The sequence below is a fragment of the Aegilops tauschii genome, unplaced genomic scaffold, assembly GCF_002575655.3.
Source record: "Aegilops tauschii subsp. strangulata cultivar AL8/78 unplaced genomic scaffold, Aet v6.0 ptg000786l_obj, whole genome shotgun sequence".
In the NCBI taxonomy this organism is placed as follows: domain Eukaryota; kingdom Viridiplantae; phylum Streptophyta; class Magnoliopsida; order Poales; family Poaceae; genus Aegilops; species Aegilops tauschii.
Genome location: NW_027333015.1, coordinates 4,371 through 19,049, shown reverse-complemented (window position 1 = coordinate 19,049; position 14,679 = coordinate 4,371). Strand labels below are relative to the sequence as shown.

At 37.8% G+C, this 14,679-nt stretch overlaps 1 non-coding gene across 1 annotated transcript; it reads left to right on the top strand.

Annotated features, from left to right (window-relative positions):
* The first annotated feature begins 8,593 nt into the window (after nucleotides 1–8,593).
* Nucleotides 8,594–8,665, top strand: TRNAR-UCU (transfer RNA arginine (anticodon UCU)). The gene has a single exon. It is a non-coding gene; the product is annotated as a tRNA-Arg (tRNA).
* The last annotated feature ends 6,014 nt before the right edge of the window (nucleotides 8,666–14,679 follow it).

Sequence of the window (14,679 nt, the reverse complement as noted above, 5' to 3'; positions counted from 1 at the left end):
GTGAATAGCGAGTTTTCTTATTCCTGCAGTACAGGTACAACCGCAACCACTCGGGGGTTCCATAGTTCTATTGGAAAAATTCCTTTTGATCTAAGTGGAAGGATACAGGATTTTTTACTAGAAATTGCGCTCGCTATAAAAAAAAAGTTTTAATTTGGGTTTTCCCGCAACTAAAGAAAAAGAAAATGGAAGAATTCTTCTTATTGCATAATAAAATAAAGAAACCTTAGAATTCCGTTTGCATAAGATACGCTACACCATACTATCGAAATCAAAAATAGGGTATGAGACAATTAATAACTTTGAAAACACGAAATAGTTGATAACATAAGTTGTTGTTCAGAAATAGCAAAGTGGAATGAAATCCAGTCTTAGTCAAATATTTCATATCTCTTCGTGTCCAAGCAGAAGGAAAAGGATACAATTTGAGCTGAGCGGAAAATCCATATCTCTATCTCTCTTATCCATTTAAAGCATATGGATTTAGAGTAGAGCATATGGATCAATCTATTTATAATTATAAGAATCGAATGTGTTTGTTTTTATGTTATTTTGTGAAGGAATGAAAACAATTCTATATAGAATGGGTTGGGAATTATGCCTAGATCCCGTGTAAATGGAAATTTCATTGATAAGACCTCCTCAATTGTAGCCAATATTTTATTGCGAATAATTCCGACAACCTCAGGAGAAAAAAAGGCATTTACTTATTATAGAGATGGTGCGATTTGACTCTTTTTTTTTGCTTTTTTTTAGCCCTACCTATACCTCAGTCTTACGAAAAAGAGAGGGGGTTGGCATAGAGAGAACCAAATTTGTAAAGCAAACAAACCCACGCTTCGGGAAGGTGAGGCGAACTAACAATTCCTTCCGTCGTGTATCCTCGATTGATGCGGCTTCAGATACTTCAATTGTAGATTTGAGTATTGAGCGAAAGGTTACACCTACAGGATATGGTATGGTATGGATTACAGGCCAATCCTACTCTATTAGTATCCGTAGGCAGCATAGGGGAGAAAAGCACTACACCTAGAAATAGGAATCAACAAGAGAAAAACTTTGTTAGAAATTACCCCTTTCCTGATCGGTATCAGGGCTGGGAAGAATGGTTGGGATAACAAACAACCATCAGGTTTGTACTTTGGATACCCCTATAACCATCAAAGATCGTTGAAGTAGCTAATTCCTCTAAATAGGAGGCGTTGAGAACAAAGAAATTATTGGAGCTATCGTTTTCCTCTAGCATTAATAGAATTCATTGGTGTTAAGAAAAACCTCTTGTGGGAAGGTTGGCTAGAGATTTCTTGGAAAAATACCAGCCCCTTTCGGTTCATAATGAGACGGGACTAATTCTATTTTGATTCTATAGATTATTTCGCTTAGTACTATTATGTACAGAAGGGAGGAGCCGTATGAGATGAAAACCTCATGTACGGTTTTGGAACGGAGATTTTTTGAATAGAATGAACGACCGTAACGGATGTTGGCTCAATCCGAAGGAAATTATGCGGAAGCTTTGCAAAATTATTATGAAGCTACGCGACTAGAAATCGATCCCTATGATCGAAGTTATATACTCTATAACATAGGCCTTATACACACAAGCAATGGAGAGCATACAAAGGCTTTGGAATATTATTTCCGGGCACTAGAACGAAACCCCTTCTTACCGCAAGCTTTTAATAATATGGCCGTGATCTGTCATTACGTGCGACTATCTCCACTATAGAAAGAAAAAAAAAAAGAGAGGATCAAATTTTCTAGTAAATACTAGAAAAAAGGGCTTTCTACATAGGGATCGTAAAAACAACGATTTTTCCCTATCAGCTGTAGGAAGGAAGGACACTTCACGAGAATCAAAAAACGAAGAAAGTATGGCCTATACTACTACTCTATGGATAAAGTTTCTCAAATTGATAGAGAAAGCACCGTAAAGATCAATTAGTGAGCGACTGGGTCGATACAACTAAAAAAAACTGCTTACTTATCCCATGATATGGGGCAAAATTTAGGAATCCGCTTATGTAATAGAGCCGATCCACTAAGGGATTAAGCAGCGGTGTAGTATCAGATCCCAAAGATAGTAAGTTCTTTTTCTTTCTTATGGAAAAAAGTCTTTTTCAAGGATTCTATAGAGATTTCATATATGAAAACGGGATAGTTACCTTTCAGAAAATTTGAACGAAGGCTCTATATCTATCTATGCTTCATTCTTCTGAAGGTGGGAAAAAAGATCAAACTGATTATTGATAAAAATTAGGGTTTGAAACTTAGGTAATTAATTTCTTCTGCTTAACCCAAGAACAAATTGGATCGATTTTTGATAAATCGAATTCAGTTAAGATAGGGGAAATTCAGATAGCAATTTCTGAGCCGTATGAGGTAGGAAACTCTCAAGTACGGTTCTAAGGGAAGGAACTTCCTATTCCGACCGAGGAGAACAGGCCATTCTACAGGGTGATTCGGAAATTGCGGAAGCTTGGTTTGATCAAGCTGCTGAATATTGGAAACAAGCTATAGCGCTTACTCCGGGAAATTATATTGAAGCACAGAACTGGTTGAAGATTACGAAGCGCTTTGAATTTGAATAAGACCATGCTCCTTCTTTTTCATAAAATGGGTGGTTTGGTTGTTGATCCATTAATCAAATAAATTAGGTCGTAAGATCGAATCAAGAATTTCATTATATCCATTTCTTATACCTTCTATTTTATATGATATTTCATAAGAATAAACCATAGGGATAGGGTCTAGAATAGAAGTAATAAACTGAATAAAAAGAGGGGGCAATCTAAATATTGCTAATATATTAGGACCATCTTATTAATAATTCTAATGAGTTATCTTGGAATTTAGAATCAAATAAAAAACCCTATATTATGCTCAAGGAAAGTAGATATAGATAGGAGCTTATGCCCTCAAAAAAAAATACACTAGTTTCTTAAATTAAAAATAAAAAAGATTTTTTTCTTACGTCGAGAAATATTTGTTTTTCAAGATAAACAATGTCCGTTAGGCACCTAATCTTTATGTCATAATAGACCCGAACACTTGCCTCGGATTGACTTCAATATATAATTGCTCCAGTGAATAACTAAAAAAAAATAGAAGGATGGTAGATAGTAAAGAAAAGAACTAATCACAATATCTATCTTTCAAAATCTATCTTTCAAAATCTATCTTTCAAAATATATATCTTTCAAAGATTCACTAAAAAGACAGTTGGCGGGTCTCTTTGTATGTCTTGTCCGGAAAGAGGAGGACTTAATGATTATTCGTTCGCCGGAACCAGAAGTAAAAATTGTTGTGGATAGGGATCCTGTAAAAACATCTTTTGAGGAATGGGCCAGACCCGGCCATTTCTCAAGAACACTAGCTAAGGGCCCTGATACTACCACTTGGATCTGGAACCTACATGCTGATGCTCACGATTTCGATAGTCATACTGGTGATTTGGAGGAGATTTCTCGAAAAGTCTTTAGTGCTCATTTCGGGCAACTTTCCATTATCTTTCTTTGGTTGAGTGGCATGTACTTTCATGGCGCCCGTTTTTCCAATTATGAAGCATGGCTAAGTGATCCTACTCACATTGGACCCAGTGCTCAGGTAGTTTGGCCTATAGTAGGGCAAGAAATATTGAATGGTGATGTAGGCGGGGGTTTCCGAGGAATCCAAATAACCTCTGGTTTTTTTCAGCTTTGGCGAGCATCTGGAATAACTAGTGAATTACAACTCTATTGTACTGCAATTGGTGCATTGATTTTTGCAGCGTTAATGCTTTTTGCTGGTTGGTTCCATTATCACAAAGCCGCTCCCAAATTGGCCTGGTTCCAAGATGTAGAATCCATGTTGAATCACCACTTAGCGGGATTATTAGGACTTGGGTCTCTTTCTTGGGCGGGGCACCAAATTCATGTATCTTTACCAATTAACCAATTTCTTGACGCTGGGGTGGATCCTAAAGAGATACCACTTCCTCATGAATTTATCTTGAATCGGGACCTTTTGGCTCAACTTTATCCTAGTTTTGCCGAAGGAGCAACCCCTTTTTTCACTTTAAATTGGTCCAAATACGCAGAATTTCTGACTTTTCGCGGAGGACTAGATCCAGTAACCGGTGGTCTCTGGCTGACCGATATTGCGCACCATCATTTAGCTATTGCTATTCTTTTCCTAATCGCAGGTCATATGTATAGGACCAATTGGGGTATTGGCCATGGACTTAAAGATATTTTGGAGGCTCACAAGGGCCCATTTACAGGACAAGGCCATAAGGGTCTTTATGAAATCTTAACAACGTCATGGCATGCTCAATTATCTCTTAACCTAGCTATGCTAGGCTCTACAACCATTGTTGTAGCTCATCATATGTATTCTATGCCTCCCTATCCATACCTAGCTACTGACTATGGTACACAACTTTCCTTGTTCACACACCACATGTGGATTGGCGGATTTCTAATAGTCGGTGCTGCTGCACATGCAGCAATTTTTATGGTAAGAGACTATGATCCAACTACTCGATACAACGATCTATTAGATCGCGTCCTTAGACACCGCGATGCAATCATATCCCACCTTAACTGGGTATGTATATTTCTAGGTTTTCACAGTTTTGGCTTGTACATTCATAATGATACCATGAGTGCTTTAGGCCGTCCACAAGATATGTTTTCGGATACTGCCATACAATTACAACCTATCTTTGCTCAATGGGTACAAAATATCCATGCTACTGCGCCTGGCGTAACAGCTCCTGGTGCAACAACAAGTACTAGCTTAACGTGGGGAGGCGGCGAGTTAGTAGCAGTAGGTGGCAAAGTGGCTTTGTTACCTATTCCATTAGGAACCGCAGATTTTTTAGTCCATCACATTCATGCATTTACCATACATGTGACTGTATTAATACTTTTGAAAGGTGTTTTATTTGCTCGGAGTTCCCGTTTGATACCCGATAAAGCAAATCTAGGTTTTCGCTTTCCTTGCGATGGGCCTGGCCGAGGGGGAACATGTCAAGTATCCGCCTGGGATCATGTTTTCTTAGGTTTATTCTGGATGTACAATGCAATTTCGGTAGTCATTTTCCATTTCAGTTGGAAAATGCAGTCGGATGTTTGGGGTACTATAAGTGATCAAGGGGTGGTAACTCATATTACAGGGGGAAACTTTGCACAGAGTTCCATTACGATTAATGGGTGGCTTCGAGATTTCTTGTGGGCACAGGCATCGCAAGTCATTCAGTCTTATGGTTCTTCATTATCTGCATATGGTCTTTTTTTCTTAGGTGCTCATTTTGTCTGGGCCTTCAGTTTAATGTTTTTATTCAGCGGCCGTGGTTATTGGCAAGAACTCATTGAATCTATCGTTTGGGCTCATAACAAATTAAAAGTTGCTCCTGCTACTCAGCCTAGAGCCTTGAGCATTATACAAGGACGCGCTGTAGGAGTAACCCATTACCTTCTGGGTGGAATTGCCACGACATGGGCATTCTTCTTAGCGAGAATTATTGCAGTAGGATAGTGGCTAGGAGGATTTGAAAGGCATTATGGAATTAAGATTTCCCAGGTTTAGCCAAGGCTTAGCTCAGGACCCCACTACTCGTCGTATTTGGTTTGGTATTGCTACCGCACATGATTTCGAAAGTCATGATGATATTACTGAAGAACGTCTTTATCAGAACATTTTTGCTTCTCACTTTGGGCAATTAGCAATAATCTTTCTATGGACGTCCGGAAATCTGTTTCATGTAGCTTGGCAAGGAAATTTTGAATCATGGATACAGGATCCTTTACACGTAAGACCTATTGCTCATGCGATTTGGGATCCTCATTTTGGTCAACCCGCTGTGGAAGCCTTTACTCGAGGAGGTGCTGCTGGTCCAGTGAATATTGCTTATTCTGGAGTTTATCAGTGGTGGTATACAATAGGATTACGCACCAATGAGGATCTTTATACTGGAGCTCTTTTTCTATTATTTCTTTCTACGCTGTCCTTAATAGCGGGTTGGTTACATCTACAACCCAAATGGAAACCAAGCCTTTCGTGGTTCAAAAACGCGGAATCTCGTCTCAATCATCATTTGTCAGGACTTTTCGGGGTAAGTTCTTTGGCTTGGACAGGACATTTAGTTCATGTTGCTATTCCCGCATCCAGGGGGGAGTACGTTCGATGGAATAATTTCTTAGATGTATTACCCTATCCCCAGGGGTTGGGACCCCTTTTGACGGGTCAATGGAATCTTTATGCCCAAAACCCTGATTCGAGTAATCATTTATTTGGTACCGCTCAAGGAGCGGGAACTGCCATTCTAACTCTTCTTGGGGGATTCCACCCACAAACGCAAAGTTTGTGGCTGACCGATATGGCTCACCATCATTTAGCTATTGCATTTATTTTTCTCATTGCCGGTCACATGTATCGAACTAACTTCGGAATTGGGCACAGTATTAAAGATCTTTTAGAAGCGCATACTCCTCCGGGGGGTCGATTAGGGCGTGGGCATAAGGGCCTTTATGACACAATCAACAATTCGATTCATTTTCAGTTAGGTCTTGCTCTAGCTTCTTTAGGGGTTATTACTTCCTTAGTAGCTCAACATATGTACTCTTTACCTCCTTATGCATTCATAGCACAAGACTTTACTACTCAAGCTGCTTTATATACTCATCACCAATATATTGCAGGGTTCATCATGACAGGGGCTTTTGCTCATGGAGCTATTTTTTTCATTAGGGATTACAATCCGGAACAGAATGAGGATAATGTATTGGCAAGAATGTTAGACCATAAAGAAGCTATCATATCTCATTTAAGTTGGGCTAGCCTCTTTCTAGGATTCCATACCTTGGGCCTTTATGTTCATAACGACGTCATGCTTGCTTTTGGTACTCCAGAAAAGCAAATCTTGATCGAACCTATATTTGCCCAATGGATACAATCTGCTCATGGCAAGACGACATATGGGTTCGATATACTCTTATCTTCAACGAATGGCCCCGCTTTCAATGCGGGTCGAAGCCTATGGTTGCCCGGATGGTTGAATGCTGTTAATGAGAATAGTAATTCGCTTTTCTTAACAATAGGACCTGGGGATTTCTTGGTTCATCATGCTATTGCTCTAGGTTTGCATACAACTACATTGATTTTAGTAAAGGGCGCTTTAGATGCACGCGGTTCCAAATTAATGCCAGATAAAAAGGATTTTGGATATAGTTTTCCTTGTGACGGCCCAGGGCGCGGCGGTACTTGTGATATTTCTGCTTGGGACGCATTTTATTTGGCAGTTTTCTGGATGTTAAATACCATTGGGTGGGTTACTTTTTATTGGCATTGGAAACATATCACATTATGGCAGGGCAACGTTTCACAATTTAATGAATCCTCCACTTATTTGATGGGATGGTTAAGAGATTACCTATGGTTAAACTCTTCACAACTTATCAATGGATATAATCCTTTTGGGATGAATAGTTTATCGGTATGGGCGTGGATGTTCTTATTTGGACATCTTGTTTGGGCTACTGGATTTATGTTCTTAATTTCCTGGCGGGGGTATTGGCAGGAATTAATTGAGACTTTAGCATGGGCTCATGAACGCACACCTTTAGCTAATTTAATTCGCTGGAGAGATAAGCCCGTGGCTCTTTCCATTGTGCAAGCAAGATTGGTTGGATTAGCTCACTTTTCCGTGGGTTATATATTCACTTATGCAGCTTTCTTGATTGCCTCAACATCAGGCAAGTTTGGTTAATTTAGTTTGTTTTTTTGTACTGTATCAGCACCTAGTTCATTACTCTTGATAGAGAGGGAGGATCTGCCTTTTTAGATTTCTTTTTCTATTTATTTTTCCATCTAGGATTAGAACCGTATACTTGGTAATAATAGCAACGACACATTATGGCAAAAAAAAGTTTGATTCAGAGGGAGAAGAAGCGGCAGAAATTAGAACAGAAATATCATTTGATTCGTCAATCTTTAAAAAAAAAGATAAGAAGCAAAGTTTCTCCCTTGAGTTTGAGTGAAAAAACGAAAATGCGAGAAAAATTGCAATCCCTACCGCGTAATAGTGCACCTACACGCCTTCATCGACGTTGTTTTTTGACCGGAAGACCTAGAGCTAACTATCGACATTTTGGGCTATCCGGACACGTACTTCGAGAAATGGTTTATGAGTGTTTGTTACCGGGTGCAACAAGATCCAGTTGGTAAGGATAAAATACCCTTTCGTATTTGTATGGATTTCTGGAATTGATAATCATAGAGGAGCCCTCTTTACCATTCTGTATAAATGGACTATTCTATTTGTATAGATATTGGTAGAGGGGCGTATCCAACCCTCTTTTATCCACTAGTTACCCCTCTTTAGTTTAAGAGTATAGAGCAGTTTGGTAGCTCATAAGGCTCATAACCTTGGGGTTGCGGGTTCGATTCCCACTACCGGCTCCATACTCCTTCTTTATGATATATGCATGATATAATATATACATCATGCATTTGTATCTGGATTTTTTGATTTCCTAAAAGAGTTTTGGTCTAACAGTTTTTTCTCGGAAGAAGCAAAAAAATAAAAGAAAGAATAAAATATGAAAGAAAAGCGTCCATTGTCTAATGGATAGGACAGAGGTCTTCTAAACCTTTGGTATAGGTTCAAATCCTATTGGACGCAATCTTATTTCTATCTATTCTTTAAATAACTATACTAAACTAAAAACAAAGAAAACTTTTTTGCATGATTCAAATGAAAAAGCTTTCTCAACGATTCCTATTCTACTAACAAGAGTAGACATGCAAAATTTATTTGTTACTGAAGAGAAAACCGTTCCAGCTGTTCCTGAATAGCTTCCTTCAAAAGGATTTCCGCTTGCTCGGTGAATGTCTTGCTAGAAGATATAATTTCTTGGAATTGAGGTTTAGTATCTTTTAGATGTTTACGTAACTCATCCAGAAATTTATTTACCTGTTCAATTTCTAACGAATCAAGATATCCTCTTGTTCCGGTATAAATAGTAGCTATCTGCTCTTCCACTGGGAGAGGATTTGCCTGGGATTGTTTAAGCAATTCCCTTAATCGTCGACCCCTTGCCAATTGATTCTGACTTGTTTTATCGAGAGCAGAGGCGAATTGTGCAAAGGCTTGTAACTCTGCGAATTGCGCTAGTTCCAATTTTGATTTGCCAGCTACTTGTTTCATGGCTTTAATTTGAGCCGCGGATCCTACTCTGGAAACAGAAATACCCACATTAATAGCGGGTCGAATTCCGGCATTGAATAGATCCGCAGATAAGAATATTTGTCCATCTGTAATGGAGATTACATTAGTAGGAATATAGGCGGAAACGTCTCCAGATTGAGTCTCAACTATTGGTAAAGCGGTCATACTTCCTTCGCCTAAAAGAGAATTTAATTTAGCGGCTCTTTCTAAAAGGCGTGAATGCAAATAAAAAACATCCCCTGGATAAGCCTCACGGCCGGGAGGTCTTCTTAATAGAAGGGACATTTGGCGATAAGCTTGTGCCTGTTTGGAGAGATCATCATAAATTATTAAAGTATGCCGTTCGCGGTACATAAAATACTCAGCCAGGGCTGCTCCCGTATAAGGAGCGAGGTATTGTAATGTAGCAGGTGAATCCGCCATTTCAGCTACTACAATAGTGTATTCCATAGCCCCCTCCTCATGGAAAGTAGTTACTACTTGAGCTACGGAGGATGCTCTTTGACCGATAGCTACATAAACACATATTACACCTTGCCCTTTTTGATTGAGAATTGTATCTGTGGCTACTGCTGTTTTGCCAGTCTGTCTGTCCCCAATAATTAACTCTCGCTGACCGCGCCCTATAGGGATCATCGAATCGATAGCAATAAGCCCTGTTTGAAGAGGTTCGTATACGGAACGCCTGGAAATTATACTTGGAGCAGGAGATTCAATTAAGCGAGATTCGGAAGCTATAATTTCGCCTTTCCCATCAATAGGTTTAGCCAGAGCATTTACAACACGACCCAAGTAAGCCTCACTCACGGGTATCTGAGCAATTCTTCCTGTTGCTTTTACAAAACTTCCCTCTTGTATCATCAACCCATCGCCCATTAATACAATCCCAACATTTTTGGATTCCAAATTCAGAGCAATACCCCTAGTACCTTCTGCAAATTCGACTAATTCACCTGACATTATTTCACCAAGACCTATAATACGAGCAATCCCATCCCCCACTTGAACTACGCGACCTATATTCTCAATCCCTACTTTCCTATTATATTGTTCAATACGTTCGCGGAGAATTTTATGAATTTCGTCGACTCGAAGGGTTGCCATTAGTGTTTCTTGACTCTTTTTTCGGAAGCAAGGGGAAAAATAATGCCTAAATTCTAAACGAAAGTAGAAGTTCAAGGCCTAATTAATTTAATTATCTCTTCCATTCCAGGGACCCGAGAATGCCAATATTAGCACGAATCGTACGGAAATGTAACTCGGTATTCAAACAACTATTCAGAGTTCCTAGAGCTCCTTGTACGGCCTGTTGGAAAACCCGCTGTCGGACCTGATTCATTGCCCTTTGTTTTTCAAAATAAAGGGTTTCGTTTTTAGACTTTTCCAATTGTTCCAAACTAATAGAAGTAGCATTAATCAAATTTGCTTTTTCTCGTTCTATCTCAGAGTATCCATTCATTCGATACTCATCCGCTTCTAGTTCGACTTTCTGTAATCGAATCCGAGCTTTTTCGAGTTGCTCAATGGTCCCTCTACGCAATTCTTCTGAATTTCGAATAGTACTCAAGATCCTCTGTTTTCGATTATCTAATAAATCTTTTAATGAAAGTAGATTATTTTGTAAGTTTACAACTTTTATGATCTCTTCCCGAACCAAACATGAATCTTTCGATTCATTTGGCTCTCACGCTCCTTTTTTTTTTTTTCTATAGCTATTTCCATATCTTTTTTTTAAGTAATGAGCCTATCCTCTATCTTCTTTTTTATGTTTATATTTCAATATACCGAAACCTATATAAGACTAGATAAATATTAAGAGGACTCTTCCGCCTAGATAAAAATATATCATGGTCAGCAAAGTTGTTTCTTTATTTTTATTTGCCCTCTAGTTAATAATTTCAATTTCATTAAGAAAAACTAACTAAATAAATGGAAAATGAAAATTAATAGAATTCTTTTTTATTTTTTTTTTTCTTCAGAATCCAAAAAATTTCTCTTTTTTATACATAGGTCGTCGATTCGGCATTGGTTAAAAAAGGGCAGGGTGCCCCCTTTTTTTTTTCTAGTAAATAGTTCAAACCATTTTATCGATATGAGTGTTCTATATCAGATAAATTTTACATTAGCTATTTCCCGTTTAAATTCGGTACTAATACTAATATAGTTGTAGAAAGAGTACCTCTTTTTGCCTGGACTTCAAGCAGTTTAGCTTTAACCGTGTTAATGGTCTCACATTCTTGGTTTATAGAGAATCAAAGTTGATTTACCAATGAGTCGCGAAATGCTATGGTTCTTCCATATGATTTCTGAATTTATTCAGAAGTAATTCGTCGAGATCGTGCACCCTTTTCTTATTTATCCGAAAAATACTAAAAAATATTATAAAGTGCAGCCGGATAGATCCAATCTATTCTTGAAATAGACAACTCGCACACACTCCCTTTCCAAAAAAAATCAAAACACCAACCACTACAGTTAGATTTATTAGATTTGTTGCTAAAATATCGGTATTAAGCCCGAAACTGCCAGCGGATGGCCAGTGAGCTAAAAAAACGAAAGAATGGGTTACATTTTTCATATGCTCTCCTCTTATAGATAGGACGAACAAAGAACAAAGTTTTTCGATCACTTACTTCGCTCGCCCTTTTTTGATCGGTTTTTTTAATGCAAATAGATTCAATCTAGTAATTTCTTTTAGATTAAGTCTTACGTCTTGTTTGACCGGTGAAAGACTTCCTTTGTTGAAATGTTCTGTTCCCAAAATTCCTAAAATAAAAGGAAAAAACTTTCCACTTTCCTAAACTAAGGACGGGAAATAAGAAGGTGAGCATATCTTCTAAATTAATAATACTCAACTCAGCCCTTCCTAGAATGGGGTATTATCTGTCCCGATAAATAGATAATTCCAGGAGTAATAAATAGGAGTAAATTAAATAAAGTATTGATATAATTGGAATTGCGGAAGCAAATACCAATTTACTAAAAAAAGAAAAAAGTATCTAATCGAAATCGAAAGAATTTTTTTTTAAGATTAAACAAAAGGGTTCGCAAATAAAAGCGCTAGTGCCACAACTAGTCCATAAATTGTTAAAGCTTCCATAAAAGCTAGACTAAGCAATAAAGTACCTCGTATTTTACCTTCTGCTTCTGGCTGTCTCGCAATACCTTCTACAGCTTGTCCTGCAGCAGTACCTTGACCAACTCCAGGTCCAATAGAAGCAAGCCCTACGGCCAATCCAGCAGCAATAACAGAAGCAGCAGCAATTAGTGGATTCATGGTGAGTAGTTCCTCGTGTCAAAAAAAAGAAATGGTTAAGGATACAATCAACCAATAAATTCTTACTTCTAAGCTCTATTGGGGAGAAGTAAAGTAACTAAAAAGTACAAATTGAAATCAAATTGAAATGATAATGTGAATTGTCCGAACTACATAGAAGGGAATTCCATATCCATATATCGGATTAGATAATGAATCTAACCTAGGAATATATAATATAATATCCTATATATATATACATTTGTTTCTTCTATTTTGTTTGCATATTTTCTCATTTTCTATTGAATCGGATTCTAAAATCATTGCTTAAAGTGGAAACCCGCATAAAAGAGGACTCCACTTATAGACATTAAGGATATTATAGTATAGATCTAGCCTGACTCCACCCTCCTTAATGCATATATACTTTGAAAATTCCATAATATAGTCTATTCTCTCTCCTACAACTCTAGGCTATATATTCATACGCATTTCTAACTATTTTTTTGCAACCAAGCAGATTATCTGGAACCATGCATGAATTGAGCTAAGCTGCAAAAAAAAATACTATTTCCAAAAAGAGTCAATTCAATGATGACCCTCCATGGATTCACCTATATAGGCTGCGGCTAATGTTGCAAAAATAAGAGCTTGAATACCGCTTGTAAATAATCCAAGAAACATGACCGGTATAGGGATTACTAAGGGGACTAAAGAAACAAGAACAACAACGACTAATTCATCCGCCAATATATTCCCGAAAAGTCGAAAGCTAAGCGATAATGGTTTTGTGAAATCTTCTAGGATGTTAATTGGTAAAAGGATTGGAGTTGGTTTAATATATTTCTCGAAATAGCTCAATCCTTTTTTGCTAAGACCAGCATAAAAATATGCCGCTGACGTGAGTAAAGCTAAAGCAACAGTAGTATTTATATCATTCGTGGGCGCTGCTAATTCCCCATGGGGTAACTCTATAATTTTCCAAGGTAAAAGAGCACCCGACCAATTCGAAACAAAAATAAAAAGGAACATAGTTCCAATAAAGGGAACCCAGGGACCATATTCTTCTCCAATCTGAGTTTTGCTCAAGTCTCGAATAAACTCAAGGACATATTCAAAAAAATTCTGACCGTCGGTCGGGATGGTTTGTGGATTCCGAACAGCTATGACAACTGAACCTAGCAAGATAGTAATTACGACCCAAGAAGTGATGAGTACTTGGGCATGAATTTGGAAACCTCCTATTTGCCAATAGAAGTGTTGGCCTACTTCTACACCCGATATATCGTATAACCCCTTGAGTGTTTTAATGGAACAAGGTATAATATTCATATTGTCCTCTGATAAAAATTGAACTTCAAAAAAGGAATTCTTTTGATTCAACCATCTCTTTCTCAACTCAGCAACTTGAAGTATTAATCTTATATTTAGGATACCAAGAAAGCACATCAGATCATAATATATATCAATACCCTCTAATATATATCAATATTCCCCTTCTTTTTTCTATGCAAAAAAAATTCTATGCAAAAAAAAAGATATAGTAAAGTAAGTGATTCCATAAATTTACGCAGTTGCCCAAGAATTCACTATATATTCTTAATCAACGATTTCTTATATAGAGAGAACGGCCCTCACAAATTGAAAATACTAATTTGTTAAGAATCAATCGAATTGAAGTCATAGTGTCATCGTTGGCTGGAATCGATATATTCGCGAGATCCGGGTCACAATTTGTATCGACTAAAGAAATAGTAGGAATCCCCAAAATGGCACATTCCCGAAGAGCTATATACTCTTTTTGCTGATCAAGGACGATCACAATGTCTGGCAATCTCGTCATATATTTGATCCCGCCGAGATACCTTTGCAAGGTAGATAATTTTCTCTTCAAGATTGCCACATCTCTTTTTGGGAGATGGTGGAATTTTCCCATTTTTTCTTCTGCTCTTAAGTCTCTAAATTGAGAAAGTCTAGTTTTCGTAATCGACCAATTCGTTAACATACCACTGAACCACTTTTTATTAACATAATGACAACGAGCCCTTATTGCAGCTGATGCTACTAAATCTGTTGCTCTTTTTTTGGTACCAACAATTAAGAAACTTTTTCCCTGACTTGCTGCATCAAAAACTAAATCACAAGCTTCTGATAAAAAACGAGCCGTTCTAGCGAGATTTATAATATGAGTACCTTTACGCTTTGCCGAAAT